This window comes from Prionailurus bengalensis, chromosome C1, assembly GCF_016509475.1.
Source record: "Prionailurus bengalensis isolate Pbe53 chromosome C1, Fcat_Pben_1.1_paternal_pri, whole genome shotgun sequence".
NCBI lineage: Eukaryota > Metazoa > Chordata > Mammalia > Carnivora > Felidae > Prionailurus > Prionailurus bengalensis.
In genome coordinates this window covers 183651584-183669172 of record NC_057345.1, presented here as the reverse complement: position 1 = coordinate 183669172, position 17589 = coordinate 183651584, and the positions used below count along the sequence as shown (strand labels likewise).

General features: G+C 36.4%; 1 protein-coding gene across 3 annotated transcripts in view; it reads left to right on the top strand.

Moving 5' to 3' along the window:
* The window catches only part of HECW2 (HECT, C2 and WW domain containing E3 ubiquitin protein ligase 2), a 369888-nt gene that overhangs the window by 184682 nt on the left and 167617 nt on the right, over nucleotides 1-17589 (top strand). The window lies entirely within an intron of this gene.

Genomic DNA, 17589 nt, shown 5'->3' with positions numbered 1-17589 from the left:
AATAATCATATATATATATATATATTCATATATATATTTATATATAAGTATATATTCATATATATTGATACATATATTCATATTATATATGAATATATATATATATTAGAAGAAAATGGCCTAGGATAAAAACCTGGAGAACACCAGTATTTGAAGTGGAAGAAGAGACAATAGAGGACAAAGTAGAAACAAATGTAGGCAGGTAACTAGGAGAGAATGGTCTCATGTAAGGCCAAAAATATATACATTTCAAGAAGGAATCTGAGATCAACAGCAACAAATTCTCAAAGGTTAGAGGCTAAAGCCTGAAAAAAAACTCCATGTAGCAATGATGAAGTCCCTAATGACCTTAGTGGGGGCAGTGACTGTCAAATATTGAAGCCAGAAGCTAGACCGAGGTGGGTTGAGGTATAAAATGGAAGGTGAACATTCCCACCATATATATATATGAAAGCATTCATTGCAAGCATTCTTATTTTCAACTGAGGTAAAATTCACTTAGAATAAATTAAACATTTGAAACATTTGAAAATGATAAGTTCAGTGGAATTTACTGCACTTACAATTTTGTACAACCATCACCTATATCAAGGCCAAAAAACGTTTTTACAACCCTTAGAGGAAATTCTGTATCAGTTAAGCAGTCATTTTCCAATCCTCTTACCCAGCCCCTGACAAATACCAGTTTGCTTTTCTGTGTCTATGGATTTACCTGTTTTGCATATTTTATATAAATGGAATCATGTAATATATGACCTTCTCTATGTGACTTCTTTCTTTTTTTTTTTTTAATTTTTTTTTCAACGTTTATTTATTTTTGGGACAGAGAGAGACAGAGCATGAACGGGGGAGGGGCAGAGAGAGAGGGAGACACAGAATCGGAAACAGGCTCCAGGCTCTGAGCCATCAGCCCAGAGCCTGACGCGGGGCTTGAACTCCCGGACCGCGAGATCGTGACCTGGCTGAAGTCGGACGCTTAACCGACTGCACCACCTAGGCGCCCCTCTCTGTGACTTCTTTCACTTAGCATAATGTGTTTGGGGTCCATCCATGTTGTAGCATGTATCAGTACTTCCTTTCTTTTTATGACTAAGTAACATTTCATTGTATGTAGATACCACATTTTATTTATTCTTTCATCCATTGGTAGATACCTGGGTTATTTCAACATTTTGGTTTCTGTGACTAATGCTACTATGATCATTTGTGTAGAGATATTTGTTTGAGTAACTACATTCAATTCTTTGGATATATGTACCTATGAGTACGATTGCTAAATCATATGCTATTTCTGTGTTTGACTTTTTGAGGAACCTCCAAACTTTTTCAAGGCAGGTGTACCATTTTACATTCCCACCTGTAATGGATGAGAATTCTGATTTCTTCACATCCTTGCCAACACTTATTATTATAGCCTTTCTAGTGGGTGTGTGGTGATATTGCCTTGTGATTTTTATTTGCATTTTCCTAATGACTAATGATGTTGAGCACCTTTTCATGTGTTTCTTGACTAGTTGTTTATCTTCTCTGGAGAAATGTCTATTCAAGTTTTTTGCCCATTTTTAAATTGGGTTTTTGGTCTCTTTGTAGTTGCATTGTAAGAATTCCTTATATATTCTGGGTATTAGACCCTTAACAGATAAATGATTTGCAGATATTTTCGCCTATTCTGTAGACTGCCTTTTCACTTTCTTGATGGTCCTTTAAAACCCCAAAGGGTTTCATTTTGATGTAGTTCAACTTACCTATGTTTTCTTTTGTGCTTATGCTTTTATTTCCATAATTAAGATTCCCTTACCAAATCCAAGCTCATAACATTTATCCCTATGTTTTTTTCTAAGAGTTTCATAGTTTTTTCTTTTACATTTATGTCACTGATCAGTTTTTGAATTAATTTTTATATACGGTGTGAGAGATAGGGGTCTGATTTCATTCTTTTCCATGTGGAAATCCAGTTATCCCAGAAACATTTGTTGAAGAGACTCTTCTCTACCTATTGAATAGTCTTGGCACCCTTATTGAAAATCAGTTGATCATAGATGTATGGGTTTATTTCTGTACTCTCAATTCTATTACATTATTCTATATATCTATTCTAGTATTATTACTACACTGTTTTTATTGTTGTAAATGCTTTGTGGTAGGGTTTTGAATCAGGAAATGTGTACCTTCCAACCTTTTTTTTTTTTTAAGATTGTTTTGGCTATTTGGAGCCCCTTGCAATTCCATATGAACTTGAAAATCATCTTTTCCATTTCTGAAAAAAAAGACCTTTGGAATTTTGGTAGTGATTGAATTGTAATCTGTAGATTGCTTTGGGTAGTATTGACATCTTAAAGATATTAAATCTTGAATTCATGAATGTAAGACATCTTTCTATTTACTTAGGTCATTTTCAACTTCTTTAAGCAATATTGAACAGATTTCTGTGTACAAGTCATTTACCTACTTGGTTAAATTTATTTCTGGATATTTTATTCCTTTGGATGCTATTGTAAGTGAAATTGCTTTCTTAATTCCCCTTATGGATACTTATTGCTGGTGTATAGAAATACAATTGATTTTTGAGTTTCCATCTTGCATCCTACAATTTTGCTGAATGCATTTATTAGGTCTAATAGTTTTTTTTTGTGGATTCTTTAGGATTTCCTATATAATACTTTGTCAACTATAAATAGAGACAATTTTACTTTTTGTTTTATTTTGCCTGACTTTCATATCCCTTTCCTGTCTAATAGCTTTGGCTAGGATTTTCAGTACAATGTTGAATAGAAATGTCAAAAGCAGACATCTCTGTTTCATTCCTGATCTTAGGGAGAAGGTTCTCAGTCTTTAGCCATTAAGTATGATGTTAGCTGTGGGCTTTTCTTTTCTTTTTTTAAAGTTTTTATTTAAATTCAAGTTAGTTAACATAGAGTGTGATATTAGTTTTAGGTGTACAGTTTAGTGATTCAGCACTTCCATGCATCACCCAGTGCTCATCATAACAAGTGCCTTCCTTAATCCTCATCACCTATTTAACCCATCTCTTCCCTACCTCCCCTCTGATAACTGTCAGTTTGTTCTCTAGAGTTAAGTCTGTTTCTTGGTTTACCTCCCCTTCTCTTTTTCCCCCCTATGTTCATTTGCTTTGTTTCTTAAATTCCACATGAGTGTAATCTTATGGTATTTGTCTTTCTCTGACCGATTTATTCGGCTTAGCATAATCCTCTCTAGCTCCATCCATGTCAGTTGCAAATGGCAAGATTTCATTCTTTTTATGGCTGAGTAATAATCTACTATATGTATCTGTATATTGTATATATGTGTATATCTATATCTATGTCTATATCTATATCTATATCATCTATATCTATATACACCACATCTTTATCCATTTCTCAGTCAATGGACATTTTGGCTTTTCCATAATTTAGCTATTATAGATAATGCTGCTATAAACATTGGGATGCATGTATCCTTTTGAATTAGTATTTTTGTATTCCTTGAGTAAATACCTAGTTGTGCAATTGCTGGATCATAGGGTAGTTCTATTTTTAACTTCTTGAGGAACTTCCATACTGTTTTTCAGAGTGGCTGCACCATTTTGCATTCACACCAACAGGGCAGAAGATTTCTCCTTTCTCCACATCTTTGTCAACGCCCATTGTTTCTTGTGTTGACTTTAGCCATTCTGACAGGTGTGAGGTAATATATCATTGTAGTTTTGATTTGCATTTTCCAAAAAATGAATAATCCAATTAAAAAATGGGCAGAAGACATGAACAGACATTTTTTTAAAGAAGACATACAGATGGCCAATAGACACATGAAAAGATGTTCAACGTCATTCATCCAAAAGATTTTTCTTTTTGATGAGTGGCTGTGTATATTTTAATATCATTATAAACTCATGTGTTTTAATGAGTTGCAGAGTTTTTTAAATACTCAAACTGTACCATTTAGGGCAACAGAAAAACTATATTAGAAGGTTTTTCAAGAGCAGTTGTATATTTTATCTCTTGTACCTCCACCCAGAACCCTCATTTTCTGCAGGTAACCATTTTGTGTTGTCCTCTTCTTTATCATCCCCACATTTGTTTGTTTGTTTGTTTTTCATAAATAAAAGCAAATTTGTGTGTGTGTGTGTGTGTGTGTGTGTGTGGCGTACCATAGCACTATGTATACTATTTTGGCTCTGTACAATGGCCGCTAAAATGGTTTGGCCAAGTTGACAAAAAGATGACAAGGCAGATGACAAGTCCAGATATAAAGTCAACAGTCTGACTCCTGAGCTTGGGCTCATAGTGGCCTGCTTATACTTATGGCAGTCCCATTGACTCACAACCCAATAGAGACCCTAAAGGAGGCTTTTGTGACTTTTACTTTCAGAGTAATGAGTAAAAAAGTAATTTGAACACAGTATTAGCAATGGAGCCTGGTTTTCAAATAGTTGTAAAGATGCTATGTGAGAATGCATCAGAATAAACTTGTACCAAAAAGAAAGAGAAAAGCTGCTTCTTGGTTTTGTTTCCTTTTTTTTCTTTGTATTTCAATAGTTTGGTTGATTCAAATTTTCTATTTTTGATTTAGCAATATTGATTTGCTGGCAAGAAATGGGGAGAAAAGCTTATTCTAAGCACTTTAAGATATAATATTTGTTATTACATGATGAATTTATGAAATGGATGCTTTGCCTCAATCATGCATTAATTATTCTGAGGCCTTTTCAGGAAAATCTCCACCCAGATAAGTTTTAGTACTTTAGATTATTAATGTAATTCTTCATAGCAGACAACTTTAAGCAGATAAAGAATTAAAAGGAACTATAATATAGTTTGCCTTTTAGCTTATATTTGAAACTCTGTCTCTCCAGGATTTTTGGAATTTACTCATTTTATCACTAAAAGTCTAAGCAGCTTTTCCTTGGCACTAACTAGTGAGTAGCTTCAACTAACTTGGTTTCTTTTTGACTTAGAGTTTATTGTTGTTAAAACTTCCTTGACCTGCCAGTGAAACTTGAGCATCGTCAGAGTAGTCTTTATAATAAAGTTTTCCTTAAAGAATGAAAAATTATTTTAATTTATGTTTTGTTACCAGATTCTTCTTCTTCACTTCTCAATGTAATCGGTTATTTAGATGTGCCTTTGTGTCTGTTCCACACTTAGTATTTCTTCAAATTTTGTTTTAGCGTTTGTTCCTAAATACATAAATTTGGACACCAGTAAGTTATGAAGTACTTCACACTTAATGATGTTTAAGGCAAAGTCTGAGGGAAATAAGAACTAATTTAGAGAATCAGCTCTTATTTATTTAATCAAAAACATATACCAGATGTTTCCCAAAATTGGAAGATTGTTAGCAGTATGAAGGTTAATAAAATATGGTTCCTATCCTCAAAGAAGATAGACTGATAGAGGGAATTAGGTAGGACAGTGTTTCCAAGTGGACCAGATTCTTTAACATTGCTGTAAGAGGAAAAGATTTTAAAAAGGGCACATGTGAAAGCACTTTGCATAGTGGTTGATATTTAATGACACAGAAGGTTTTAATTTTTTAAGTTTTTTTTTAAATTGAGGTATAATTGACATATTAATGACATAACTTTTAAAAGTGTTACCTTGATTTTAAAAAGTAAAAATTAGTTTTCTGGTAAAATTCATTCAAATTTCTTTAAAGAAAAACTGGAAATTGTGTCTGTGGTCGTGAATGCTTACAATGGTTGATTGTACTGTGATTTTTCTGAAATAGCCTGGAACTATTTTCTGAAACTATTTTTCTGAAAAGCCTGGAATTTTTTATATTTGTGTTTGATTTATATTGATTCACAAATCCATTTAGAGCAGATCTCTTTGGGTTGATGACTACTGAGTACTTGAAGTTTTGAATATAACCTTCAATTTAGTTAGATTCTAAATAGTTTTCATGTGATACCTTTTGCTTCAATTTTTTTTTCTTACTGTTCCTTTACCAGATGTCTCTTGAATCTGTGTCTTGTCCCCTAGAGATGTCCATATGATGAATGATACTTGTGTTTTTCAGCATCTTGAGACGTGGGTTATTGATAATATGTGGCTAGCTACAAGGTCATTTTTTTTGGCAGCTCCATTTGACAAGTAAAAACTTCTTTTGAATGAGTACTTTAACGTAAGTAATATTTTCCAGTGTCAGAATATTTATGATTAAATATAGATTAGAAAGGAGAACACAGAGCATATAGAAAGATAAGAGAGAGATGCCAAACTTAATTTTTTTTCTGTATTACTGTTTCTATATTTTTTCTGCAATACTAAGCCAAATTGAAGCCTCTATTTTCTGATTATTAAAGTAGTGCAAGTTCATTATAGACAAGTTGGAAAATATGGAACAGCATAGGAAACACTTGAGTCTTCCTGCCAAGTGGTAATTATTATAAGCATTTTAGCATATCCTTTTTATAATGATATTTTCATAAATATGTGTATTTAAGAATTTTGAGTATAGTTGACACACAATGTTACGTTAGTCTCAGGTATACAACACAGTGATTCGACTTCTCTATATATGTTGTACTATGCTCACCAAAAGTGTAGCTACCATCTGCCTCTATACACTATTACAGTATCACTGACTATATTCCCTATGCGGTGCCTTTTATTTCCATGATTTATTCATTCCATAACTGGAAGCCCATATGTCTTCATGCATTTTGCCCATCAACTTACTCCATTCCCTCTGGCACCCATTAACTTGTTCTCTGTATTTATAGGTCTGATTCTGCTTTTTTGTTTATTTGCTTATTTGTTTTGTTTTTTAGATTCCATCTATGAGTGAAATCATATGGTATTTGTCTTTATCATTCTGACTTATTTGACTTAGCATGATACCCTTTAGGTCCATCCATGTTGTGGCAGGTGTGTGTGTGTGTGTGTGTGTGTGTGTGTGTGTGTGTGTGAATCACATCTTCCTCATCCATTCACCTGTCAGTGGACACTTAGGTTGCTTCTGTATCTTAGCTATTATAAATGTATAATAAATGTAAGGGTGTATATATCTTTTTGAATTATTGTTTTCATTTTCTTTGGGTAGATACCCAGTAGTGGAATTATTGGATTATATGTTATTTCTATTTTTAATTTTTTGAGAACCTTCCATCCTGTCTTCCACAATGGCTGTTAAAATTTCCATACTATCCAAATCTATCTGCAGATTTAGTGCAATCCCTATCAAAAACCAACAGCGTTTTTCACAGAACTGGAACAAATAATTTTAAAATTTATATGGAGCCACAAAAGACCCCAAATAGCCAGAACAATCTTAAAAAAAATTTTTTTTAACATTCATTTATTTTTGAGAGAGAAAGCGACAGAGCATGAGCAGGGGTAGAAGCAGAGAGAGAGAGAGGGAGACACAGAATCCGAAACAGGCTCCAGGCTCTGAGCTGTCAGCACAGAGCCCGATGCGGGGCTCAAACTCGTGAACCATAAGATCATGACCAGAGCTGAAGTCGGATGCTTAACCGACTGAGCCACTCAGGCGCCCCATAGCCAAAGCAATCTTGAGAAAGAAAAGAAGCTGGAGGTATCACAATTCCAGATTTCAAGACATACTACAAAGCTGTAGTAAGCAAAATATTATGGTACTGGCACAAAAATAGACACACAGATCAATGGAACAGAATAGAGGGTCCAGAAGTAAACCCATGCTTATATGGTCAATAAATCTATGGCAAAGAAAGCAGAAATATACAATGGGGAAAAGTCAGTCTCTTTAATAAATGATACTGGGAAAATTGGATATCTACATGCAAAAGAATGAAACTGGATCACTTTCTAACACCACATACAAAAATAAACTCAAAATGGACTAAAGACCTAAGTGTGAGACCTGAAACCATAGAAATCCTAGAAGAGAGCACAGGCGGTAATTTCTCTGACATCACCTGTAGCAATGTTTTTCTAGATAGGTCTTCTAAGGCAAGGGAACAAAAGCAAAAACAAACTATTGGGACTACATCAAACTAAAAAGTTTCTTTATTTTTGCACAGTGAAGGAAACCATCAACAAAACAAAAAGGCTGCCTAGTAAATGGGAAAAGATATTTGCAGGTGATGTATCTGTTAAGGGGCTAATAGCCAAAATATATGAAGAACTTAATATAACTCAATACCAAAAAATCAGGTAATTTGATTAAAAACTTGGCAGTGGATCTGAATAGACATTTTTTTCAAAGGACTTACAGATGGCCAACAGACACATGAAAAGATGCTCAACATCACTCTTCGTCAGGGAGTTGCAAATCACAACCACGATGAGCAATGAGAGATCACCATATACCTGTTAGAATGGCTAAAATAAAAAAGACAAAAAATAACAAGTGTTGACAAGGATGTGGAGAAAAAGGAAGCTTTGTGCACTGTTGGTAGAAATATGTGTTACAAATTTTAAACCCAATTAAGCTCATATTGTGCATACAGCTCTGCAGTATGCTTTTCACTTATTATATCATGAACATTTTCCATGTCATTAAAAATTGGGAACATTGTGTGATGGCAACATAATAGGGTATAATGTGGCTGTGCCATACGTACGTATTCATTTATTTTTGGATACTTACATAGTAGTTTCTAATTATTACAGATCACAACACAGTGACCACTAAATTTACATGATCTTAAGTGGCACATATTTTTAGAACATGTGTCTTATTTTGCTTAGTAAGCCATGGCAGATAATTTTTTTTCATGTGTAAAATTATCCTTACTTTTCTGGTATTTCTGTTTTTTTCCCCTTGTACTATTCTCCTTTACTGAAGGAAGTTTTTAAGTTTAAAAAACAATGGCTTTTTAAAAATGCGATTGAGATGTTTATTTATAAAGTCGGAAACAGATTAGAGGGTAAAAAGACAAATCCTGATGACAGCAATTTGTAATGGAAATGCTTACAGACCCTTAAATATATCTTGGTAGGGAAGGGCGGCGGGAGGGAAACAAGTTGTTACAGTTTGTTCCAGGAAAGGCATTTTGGATGAATGCCATCTTTTACAAGGATGCCTTGTGATTTTAGTTTCATCCACTGCACTTAACCTTTCCCAAAGTGATTGCTGAAACAAATGTATATAGTGCAAAGAAGTCATTAACATAATTCTTTTCCTCCAAAGATGTTATTTGAATTCTAGTAAAAGCATTGAATTTGTGCCAGATTTAATCATGTCAAATGACCTAGAGCAGAATGACTCCAGAAGTCAGTTCAGCTGCCTTCCTGGTGGAAGTATCTATTTCGTGTTAAAATTTGTCACAGAAATAACATTCTAAAAACTTTTCTAGATATTTCAGTGATTTGGTCTTCTCTGTTGAGAATAACAACACTAATACCTGAGAGTTTATTGACAGTGAATACATACTCTTTGCCAGGCACTGTCTCCGTACTGTGTGTAGCTTTACAGTCCTTCCCAAATTGTGCTGGTCTTGCATCGTTATTGTCCGCATTTTATACATGAGGGAACTAAAGTTCAGAAAGGTTAATCATCTGTCAAGGTCTCATGTCTAAGAGATGTCCATTTGGGCTGCAGAACCAGTGCTACTCTGTACTGTATTTACAAGCTGTTGGAGAGATCTTAGGCATATAAGTAACTGACTAAATGAGAAAATGTCTTAAATTATATTAAAACATGTTAATAAAACATAATGAATAAGTTTAGTGTCTGACTTATAATTTTTAAACATTACAGAACATACTTAAAGGTTGACTTTATTCTTTTTGAAAAAGGGACACAATTATTTAGGGGGAAAAAAAATCCTCACTTTTCACCCTTCCTGGCTAGAGATCTTGGCAAGCAGGAGCACAGTTGCTATTATTGTGACTTTGTCTGTTGTGTGTACAGATATATGCTGCCAGATTCTGTGCCCCACACCTTTTATAAACACCATATTTAACTTGGAAGAGAAAAAGTTATTCTTGGCAACGCTCACATGGCAAAAGTAGCAAGTGCAAGGGCCACCAAACAGTATCCTGACCTGAAGCTGGAATTGTGAGACTACGTCTAGAATTGAACTTACTGTCTACAAGGCACGTCTCAATAAAGGAGAGGATTATTACTCAGTTTACCAGGAGGCAGGAAAGCTGCAAAAATAAGATCTATGTCCCATCTCCTTATGTATTGCTGGTTTGTGCTTCTTACTACTGTTGTCATTGCCAGATATGAAGATCATTAGGTAGCTAATAAGGACCCAGTACTAAGATGACCAAAGTGGTTGAAAGACCTTCTTTTTTGAAAACAGCCTGCAACAGTCATTTCATGTCAGCAAAGACGCACAGATAGGGTATTGGTATGATGATGGAGCTCTTCACTGAGTCCTCAAATGTTAGAATGCAAGGGTCTCTTTGAAATTTGAGAGACATACATTTATAATAAGTGAAATGTGCTGTTATATGCGTCGAAAGTAATTTTTTATGAAATTTTACTCAGTGTTATCTAAAAAAATTTTTTTTAATGTTTTATTTATTTTTGAGACAGAGAGAGACAGAGCATGAGCAGGGGAGGCGCAGAGAGAGAGCGAGACACAGAATCTGAAGCAGGCTCCAGGCTCTGAGCTGTCAGCACAGAGCCCAACGCGGGGCTCGAACTCACGAACCGCGAGATCATGACCTGAGCTGAAGTCGGACGCTCAACCTTTTGAGCCACCCAGGCGCCCCTAAAATGTTATTTTGAGACGTGGCACAAGCTAAAAAGAAAAGTTGACAGATCCACAAAAACATGTAGATTCATATATTGCTGACAGATTCAAAGCGAATTAGTATGAGAAGTTAAGGATGTTCTTACAGACATTCATTCAATAAATTCTTTCTGGCTGCTAACCTTTGAGATGGTACCACAGAAATCCACTCTTGTGTCCAATCTTGGGCTCACTGCACAGAGCAAGCACGGTCAAATCCTCCTTTCTAGAACCCACTAGTGCTTCTCAAATTTTCTATGGCCTTTCAGTCCCATCACGGACACTGATCTTTTGTAAAGTACAATAAAAGTAGACCTAGGGGTGCCTGGGTGTCTCACTTGGTTGAGCGTCTGACTCTTGATTTTGGTTCAGGTCCTGATCTTGGAGTTCGTGGGACTGAGCCCCATGTTGGGCTCTGTGTGGATAGGGTGGAGCCTGTTTGGGTTTCTCTCTCTCCCTCTCTCTCCGCTGCTCCCCCTTCCTCTCTTTCTCTCAAAATGAATAAATAAACATTAAAGAAAAAAAAACTTAGAAAAATGAAATGAATACAAGATCTACAAAATATAAGCCCACATTTTCATTATTATTATTATTATTATTATTGAACAGACTTAAAATTACTCTGACAAATTTCTGTAAAAGTTTGTAAAGTCTCATGTTCAATTTCTGTCCTTCTCTCAAATCATTAACGATAAGTTCATGGCCCAGTGCTGGTCCACAGCCTATATTTTGAGGAGTACTGTTCTAGACTTATATACAAGCAAAAACTTTTTTTTTCTCATGTTAGCATCCCTTTCTGTGTTCATGTTTTCTGTACTTGCTTTCCATTATACTCACTTTTTTCTTCTTTTAAGATAGATTGAACATAATCATCATGAGAATTGTTAGGAAAGAGTACACTGCAAAGATACAGAGATGTATGTCTATTTTTGAAGTTTCTAACAAAACACATTTGCAAAACCAAATGTGACATTCACATATACATGTACATTAGTGTACAGTCTAATTAAATTTTGAGACTGCAGACTAGTGTCTCTTAAAGTGTAGTTCTAGTATTACCTATATCAGAATTAGTTGGGGTTATTGTTTAAAATGCAAATTTCTAAGACCCATCCTATATCTACTGAATCAGAATTTCTGCTCTTTGCTCTATGGAGTCTGATTTTTAAGTTTATTTTTAATTTTTAAAAAATGTTTATTTATTTTTGAGAGAGACAGCATGAGCAGGGGAGGGGCAGAGTGAGAGGGAGACACAGAATCCAAAACAGGCTCTAGGCTGTGAGCTGTCAGAACAGAGCCCAACATGGGGCTCGAACTTAGGAACTACGAGATTGTGACCCGAGCCACAGTTGGACACTTAACCAGCTAAGCCACCCAGATGCCCCTATAGTTTATCTAGTTTGAGAGAGAGAGGGGTGGGGGAGAGAGAGCGGAGGAGGGACAGAGAGAGGGAGAGAGAGAGAATCCCAAGCTGGCTCCACACTGTCAGCATAGAACCTGACGTGGGGCTTGAACCCATGAACCATGAGATCATGACCTGAGCCGAAATCAAGAGTTGGTCGCTTAACTGATTAAGCCACCCAGTGCCCCTGGAGTCTGAATTTTAAGCATAAGTCCCAGATGTTTGTAATATACAATACAATTTGAAAACTTTTCTTTCAGAGTTGGGAATTTATGTGATTATTTGATTCTACATCATGCACTGTTGTGGTAAATTATAAATCCCAATTCTGAAAATGTTCCCTGTGTGAATATAGTGGAGTCTCTATGTATGTACTTCTAGCAGAGACTCTCCAGGATATATTATTGAGTTCATTGCTATCTCAGCTATATGCAAAGCATAACTGGGAAAAGGTAATGTTCTCATTGTACAGATAGAAACAAAGTATACACATAGACAAATAAAATAATTTTATATTCTTCCTTTTTTGGCTTCATTTTAGTTTCTTAGTTTTACATGACTACAGTCTATTTTTAAATTCACCCTGTTGTACAATATAAATTTATTTGGAATAATAAATAGCATAGGAGCAGAACTCGCTAGTCATATGTAATTAAACAGTTGTTATGAATTGAATGAGGGAGGTGGAATTGTATGTAAACCACCGTTAATATTTCATTAGCAATACATTAACATAGTATTAATACAAAATTCATCTGTAAGTAAAGATATAACATTCTTAGATATTTATATAAAATTCACCCATAAGGAGAAATATATCTTAGAGCTTCTGGATACAGGTCAGTCAAATAAAGGAGACCCCATTATAGCTTCTTCTTTAATTATGTTGTAGAGATTACTGAAAGAAAAAAAAAACAACATTTATTCTTATTTCTGCCTTTCACGTGTTTGGCACATTACATCTGCTTGTGTGTATCCGTCTGTTAGAGAGAGAAAAATGAGGGTCATCTATTCATGTTAATGAAAGCAATGGATCCCAGTTCCGATCATTTGGCTTGAGTGGACATCGATAAAGGGATTTTCTTATCCACCTAAGATGAGAAAGTCAGTTTTGGGGGACATTACTGTCTTCCAGAGCATAATGATAATTTCCCAGATGAAAGTGCAAAACCCTAAGAAAACATGCCCATACCTGCTTCTACTGAACTCAGAATACTTCAGAAATGTTGCTGTTGTGAAATTGTCCAGGCTTCTGGAAAGTCTTCCTCTGCACCTTTCAGCCTTGCCATTATGTGCCCTTGATCAAGTTACCAGACCTCCCAGAGCTCACTTTCCTTATCTTAGGGATAACAGCTCTCAGAATTGCTGTGAGGATTCTATCAGTTAGTGATTCTGAAATACCGAGCACAGTTCTTGTCACTTGATGAACAGTACTTAGTTATTTTGGGGGAAAGTTGTATAATGGTGGGAAATGTGCAGATAAGCTTTGATGTCATGCATACCCTAGATTTGAAATTCAGCTAGTTTTTTGCTCTGTGATTTTGCTATGCATGAGCAAGTTATTCAGTCTCTTTATCCCACAGTTTTCTTATTTTGTGAAATGGGGTTGTAACAACCAGCCCAGAAGGTTCTCTTAGGATTAAATGAGAGAGTGTATGTATACACTTATAGTGCCTGGCATGTGGTAAGTTCTTAATAGATAACAGATGATAGCCCTTATTGTTTTTATTTAATTTGATTACCTACCAGTTTCTAGGCTAAAATTTAGAAACCATGTATTTCATGTACAGTCGTCAAACTGATTTTTATTTGAGGCTCTACCCTTGATCTTTTAGCAGCTGTCTCTTTTTTGAATGAATTTTCAAAACGTTTTCTGATGTATACACAGACTGATGTGCATTTCCATTGGAAGATTTGGGGAATCTGAAAACAAAGTGGTGAGGAGGCCAGCATTCATCTGGCTGTTTAAGGAACACAATGTCACAAGAAAAACCCTCCGATAAAAGTTGCAGCACATAGGCAGACACTTGCTACAGGACTGAAATAATGCATATGGGATAATATGATGTCAGTCTCAGAGGCATGCAAAGTGCAGAAACACAAAGGAATTTCATAATGGGCTTTTCAGGAAAATGGTTGTTCCTTCCTGATGTGCTAACCTTGATTCTGTTTTGGGTTTTTGGTGCCAACATAAAGCTAGATGGAAGAGACACTGCTGAATTTTTCCATTGTCAATTTGTATCGTAATCTAAGAATTGTGTCTTTGCTCTCCTCTACTCTTTTTTTTTTTTTTGAGCTTACTCATTCTTTTTTTAAATTTAGGTATAGTTGACACACAATGTTATATTAGTTTCAGGTGTACAACGTCGTGATTCAACTTCTCTATACATTGTGCTGTGCTCACTGCAAGGATGCTACCATCTGTCACCGTATAGTACTATTATAGTATCATTGACTATCTTCCCTATGCTGTGCCTTTTATTCCCATGATTTATTTATTCCGTGAGCTTTTGGGAATAAGCTACATTAGTTAAATGATGTCTTCTTAGTTCTATGATTAATCCATTCAGTATCCATAAAACATAATTTCACCCATGAGCATCCTTGCTAGATCAATAGCTTTGAATGTTAACAACTGTGATATCAATTGGCTTTCAGAAAGAGATCTTGTGGAGATGGGATGAAAGGACAATTTTCATTCCTCTATTCTTTTTTTTTAAAGTTTATTTATTTATTTTAAGAGAGAGAAAGAGAAAGTGAGCAGGGGAGGGGCAGAGAGAGAGGGAGAGAGAGAAAATCTCAAGCAGGCTCTGCACCATCAGCACAGAGCCTGACATGGGGCTTGAACTCATGAACTGGGAGTTCACGACCTGAGCTAAAACCAAGAGTTGGGTACTTAACCAAATGAGCCACTCAAGTGCCCCTCATTCCTCTATTCTTTAGCTTCCCTTTCTTTCCCTCTACATTGATGCTTAAAATTTCTAGTCTATTCTCCTTCACTGGCCTCATCTCTCCCTTACCCTCTGTGTTCTAGTCACACTGGTCTTCCTTCAGTCCATGGAAGTGCCATGCTGCTTCCCATGCTAGGGCCTCTGAGCAGCTCTTCTATCTGGAATGTTGTCTCTTTTCTCTTTCCTCCCCTCCTTATCCATCCTTCAGAGCTCAGTTCCTACATTGATTCCTTGAGGAAGATTTCACTTATTTTCTGGCCTGGGTCATGTCAGCAACTCGCCCATTCCCTTATGCCCTCTTTTTCCTTTGTAGCATGTCTCATAGTAGTAGCTAAAGCATTCATTTTGTATTTGTTATTTAAATGTGTCTCCCTGTCTCTAAAATAGAAGCTCTGTAAGAAAAAGCAGAGGCTCTGTTTGTCTTGTTGAGAACTATCTCCTAATGCCTGGCACCGTATGCCATCATAGCGAGTGAAAATGCTAAGATGTTACATGGATGCAAATATTGTATTAATGTGCTTCCCATTTTACTTGTTGATCTTCAAGGTCTTTCTTCACACTGGGTTGTGGTTTGGAGAAATATTCCTTTATATATTCCTAGCATGTATACATTTTGAGGTCTGACACTATGTTGTCTTGCCGTACCTTCTTAATGCAATAGTCCACTATGATTGAAGAGGTACAGCCTGAACTACCCGTGTTTAAGAAATACCACCTCTATGAAAAGGTGCATGTATGTGATGGCCTTAAGTCTAGGCTCCAACATCGTCTCACATCCCTTGATCCACTTTATAAGTTTCTTGATCAACTTGGAAATCTAGTCTCCTATGACAGTAGCTTGTGCTGTGGGGAAATAGATTTCCTTTACACAGGACAGTAGCCTGTTTGACACATGTGAACATCAATGACACACGGACAGACCAGAGCCTAGAGTTCAGCTAAAGTGGCCTGTCTGGCAAATGTTACACTATTTGGAAGGTAAAGAATCGTGGCTTGGAGAGCCAGAGTTGTGGGAGCATCAGGTGAACTTCATGGAGGATCTGTTGGTCCATAACTAGGAAGTAAGCAAGTATTCAAGACTAGACGCTTTTGACTGGGGCTGAAAACAGAGATGCTGACATTGATGAGAAGTCTGTTGTTCATAGGCTGTAGCCACCATTGATGCCAATAAGAGGAAATGAACTCATCCCTTCTAGATTACTTTTTCCTAAACTCCTTTTGGTGACTCCGTCAAATTAGTGAGGCGACTGCCATCTTCAGGAGCGTTGTCTGAGAAAGGCAGTGTATTGTAAAAGAGCTTGGGTTTGGGTGTTGGATGTCATTCAGATCCAACCTGAAATCCTGGCTGTCATCACTTCTCTGGGAGCCTCTGTTTCCTCACCTGTAACATAGCTCTAATAACATTGACCTCAGCCTTGAAGCGCAGTGCCATTCGTGAGGCTATTTTTATAGCGTCTGCGATGTGTCCCTGGTACATCGTAGGCATTGTGCACATGCTTGCTCTTTGGGTGTTCAGTAGCACACACCCAAGAATCTACAGTGATTTTCTCTAAGACTGGGCAGAGTTTACATGTCAGAAGCAGCCTGGTGGTGATTCTGGAGTGCCAGGCTTGCTATGCCCACACAGTCTATTGCCAAAGCTTTGTGGCCCGTGAAGCTTCATGGAAAACTGTCTGGATTAAGGGACCAGTAGAGAGTAAATTGCATTCACTAAATGTAGCGCGGAGCTTGAATCCAGCCTGTCTCACTTCACAGCAAAACGTGTGACAGTTGAAGATATTTTATCTTGCTTTCTTGGAAGCTTTCTGGAGAGATACAGTCTCGCACCCTTTGATTACATCCACCCATGCAACTGACACATAATAATTGCGACAACTGCCCTGGGTGGGCTAGCTTCAGGAGGCCCCTTTTCCATTAAAGAATGATGCATCTCATCTGGAAATTCTCCCGCCACAACTTCTTCCTTGGATAAGACAAGAACACAGCTAGATTGATGTTTTGCATCCATTTTTTTCATTAAAAGTGACATCTGAAAATAACTTCAGGGTTGATAACCACAGTTTGGGATTTTCATTAAACCTGTATGATGTTTCAAAAAGTTTTAGTTGATTTTTACAGTTTGAAATCCAAGTCCACATATTTATTTTGGATTAGTTAGGATGCTATAAGCCTATTTTAATACCCTAAACAAATTCTTTATCTTATTAATCATAGTAGTAAATTAGAGTTTCCAGGTAATGGCTACTCTATTCTTAGTAAATCAGACAGAAAATTCCCCTCTCTGTGATAACAGTTTGTTGACATCAGCTCACTCTGTATGAGAGAGAGAGAGAGAGAGAGAGAGAGAGTGTGTGTGTGTGTGTGTGTGTGTGTGTGTGTGTACACATAACTCATTCTTTGGAATTTTCCCAATGGAAAAGCAAAGGAAGGAAGCCGAGGGGAGGATGGGGTGATTGCATCCTGTACCCTTTACAGGGTGTGGCCACAACTGCCTCAGCGTATGGGATACTAATAGGTTATGTTTTTTTCATTAAGGATGCCTGAACAGTGGTAAGTCTTGAGGA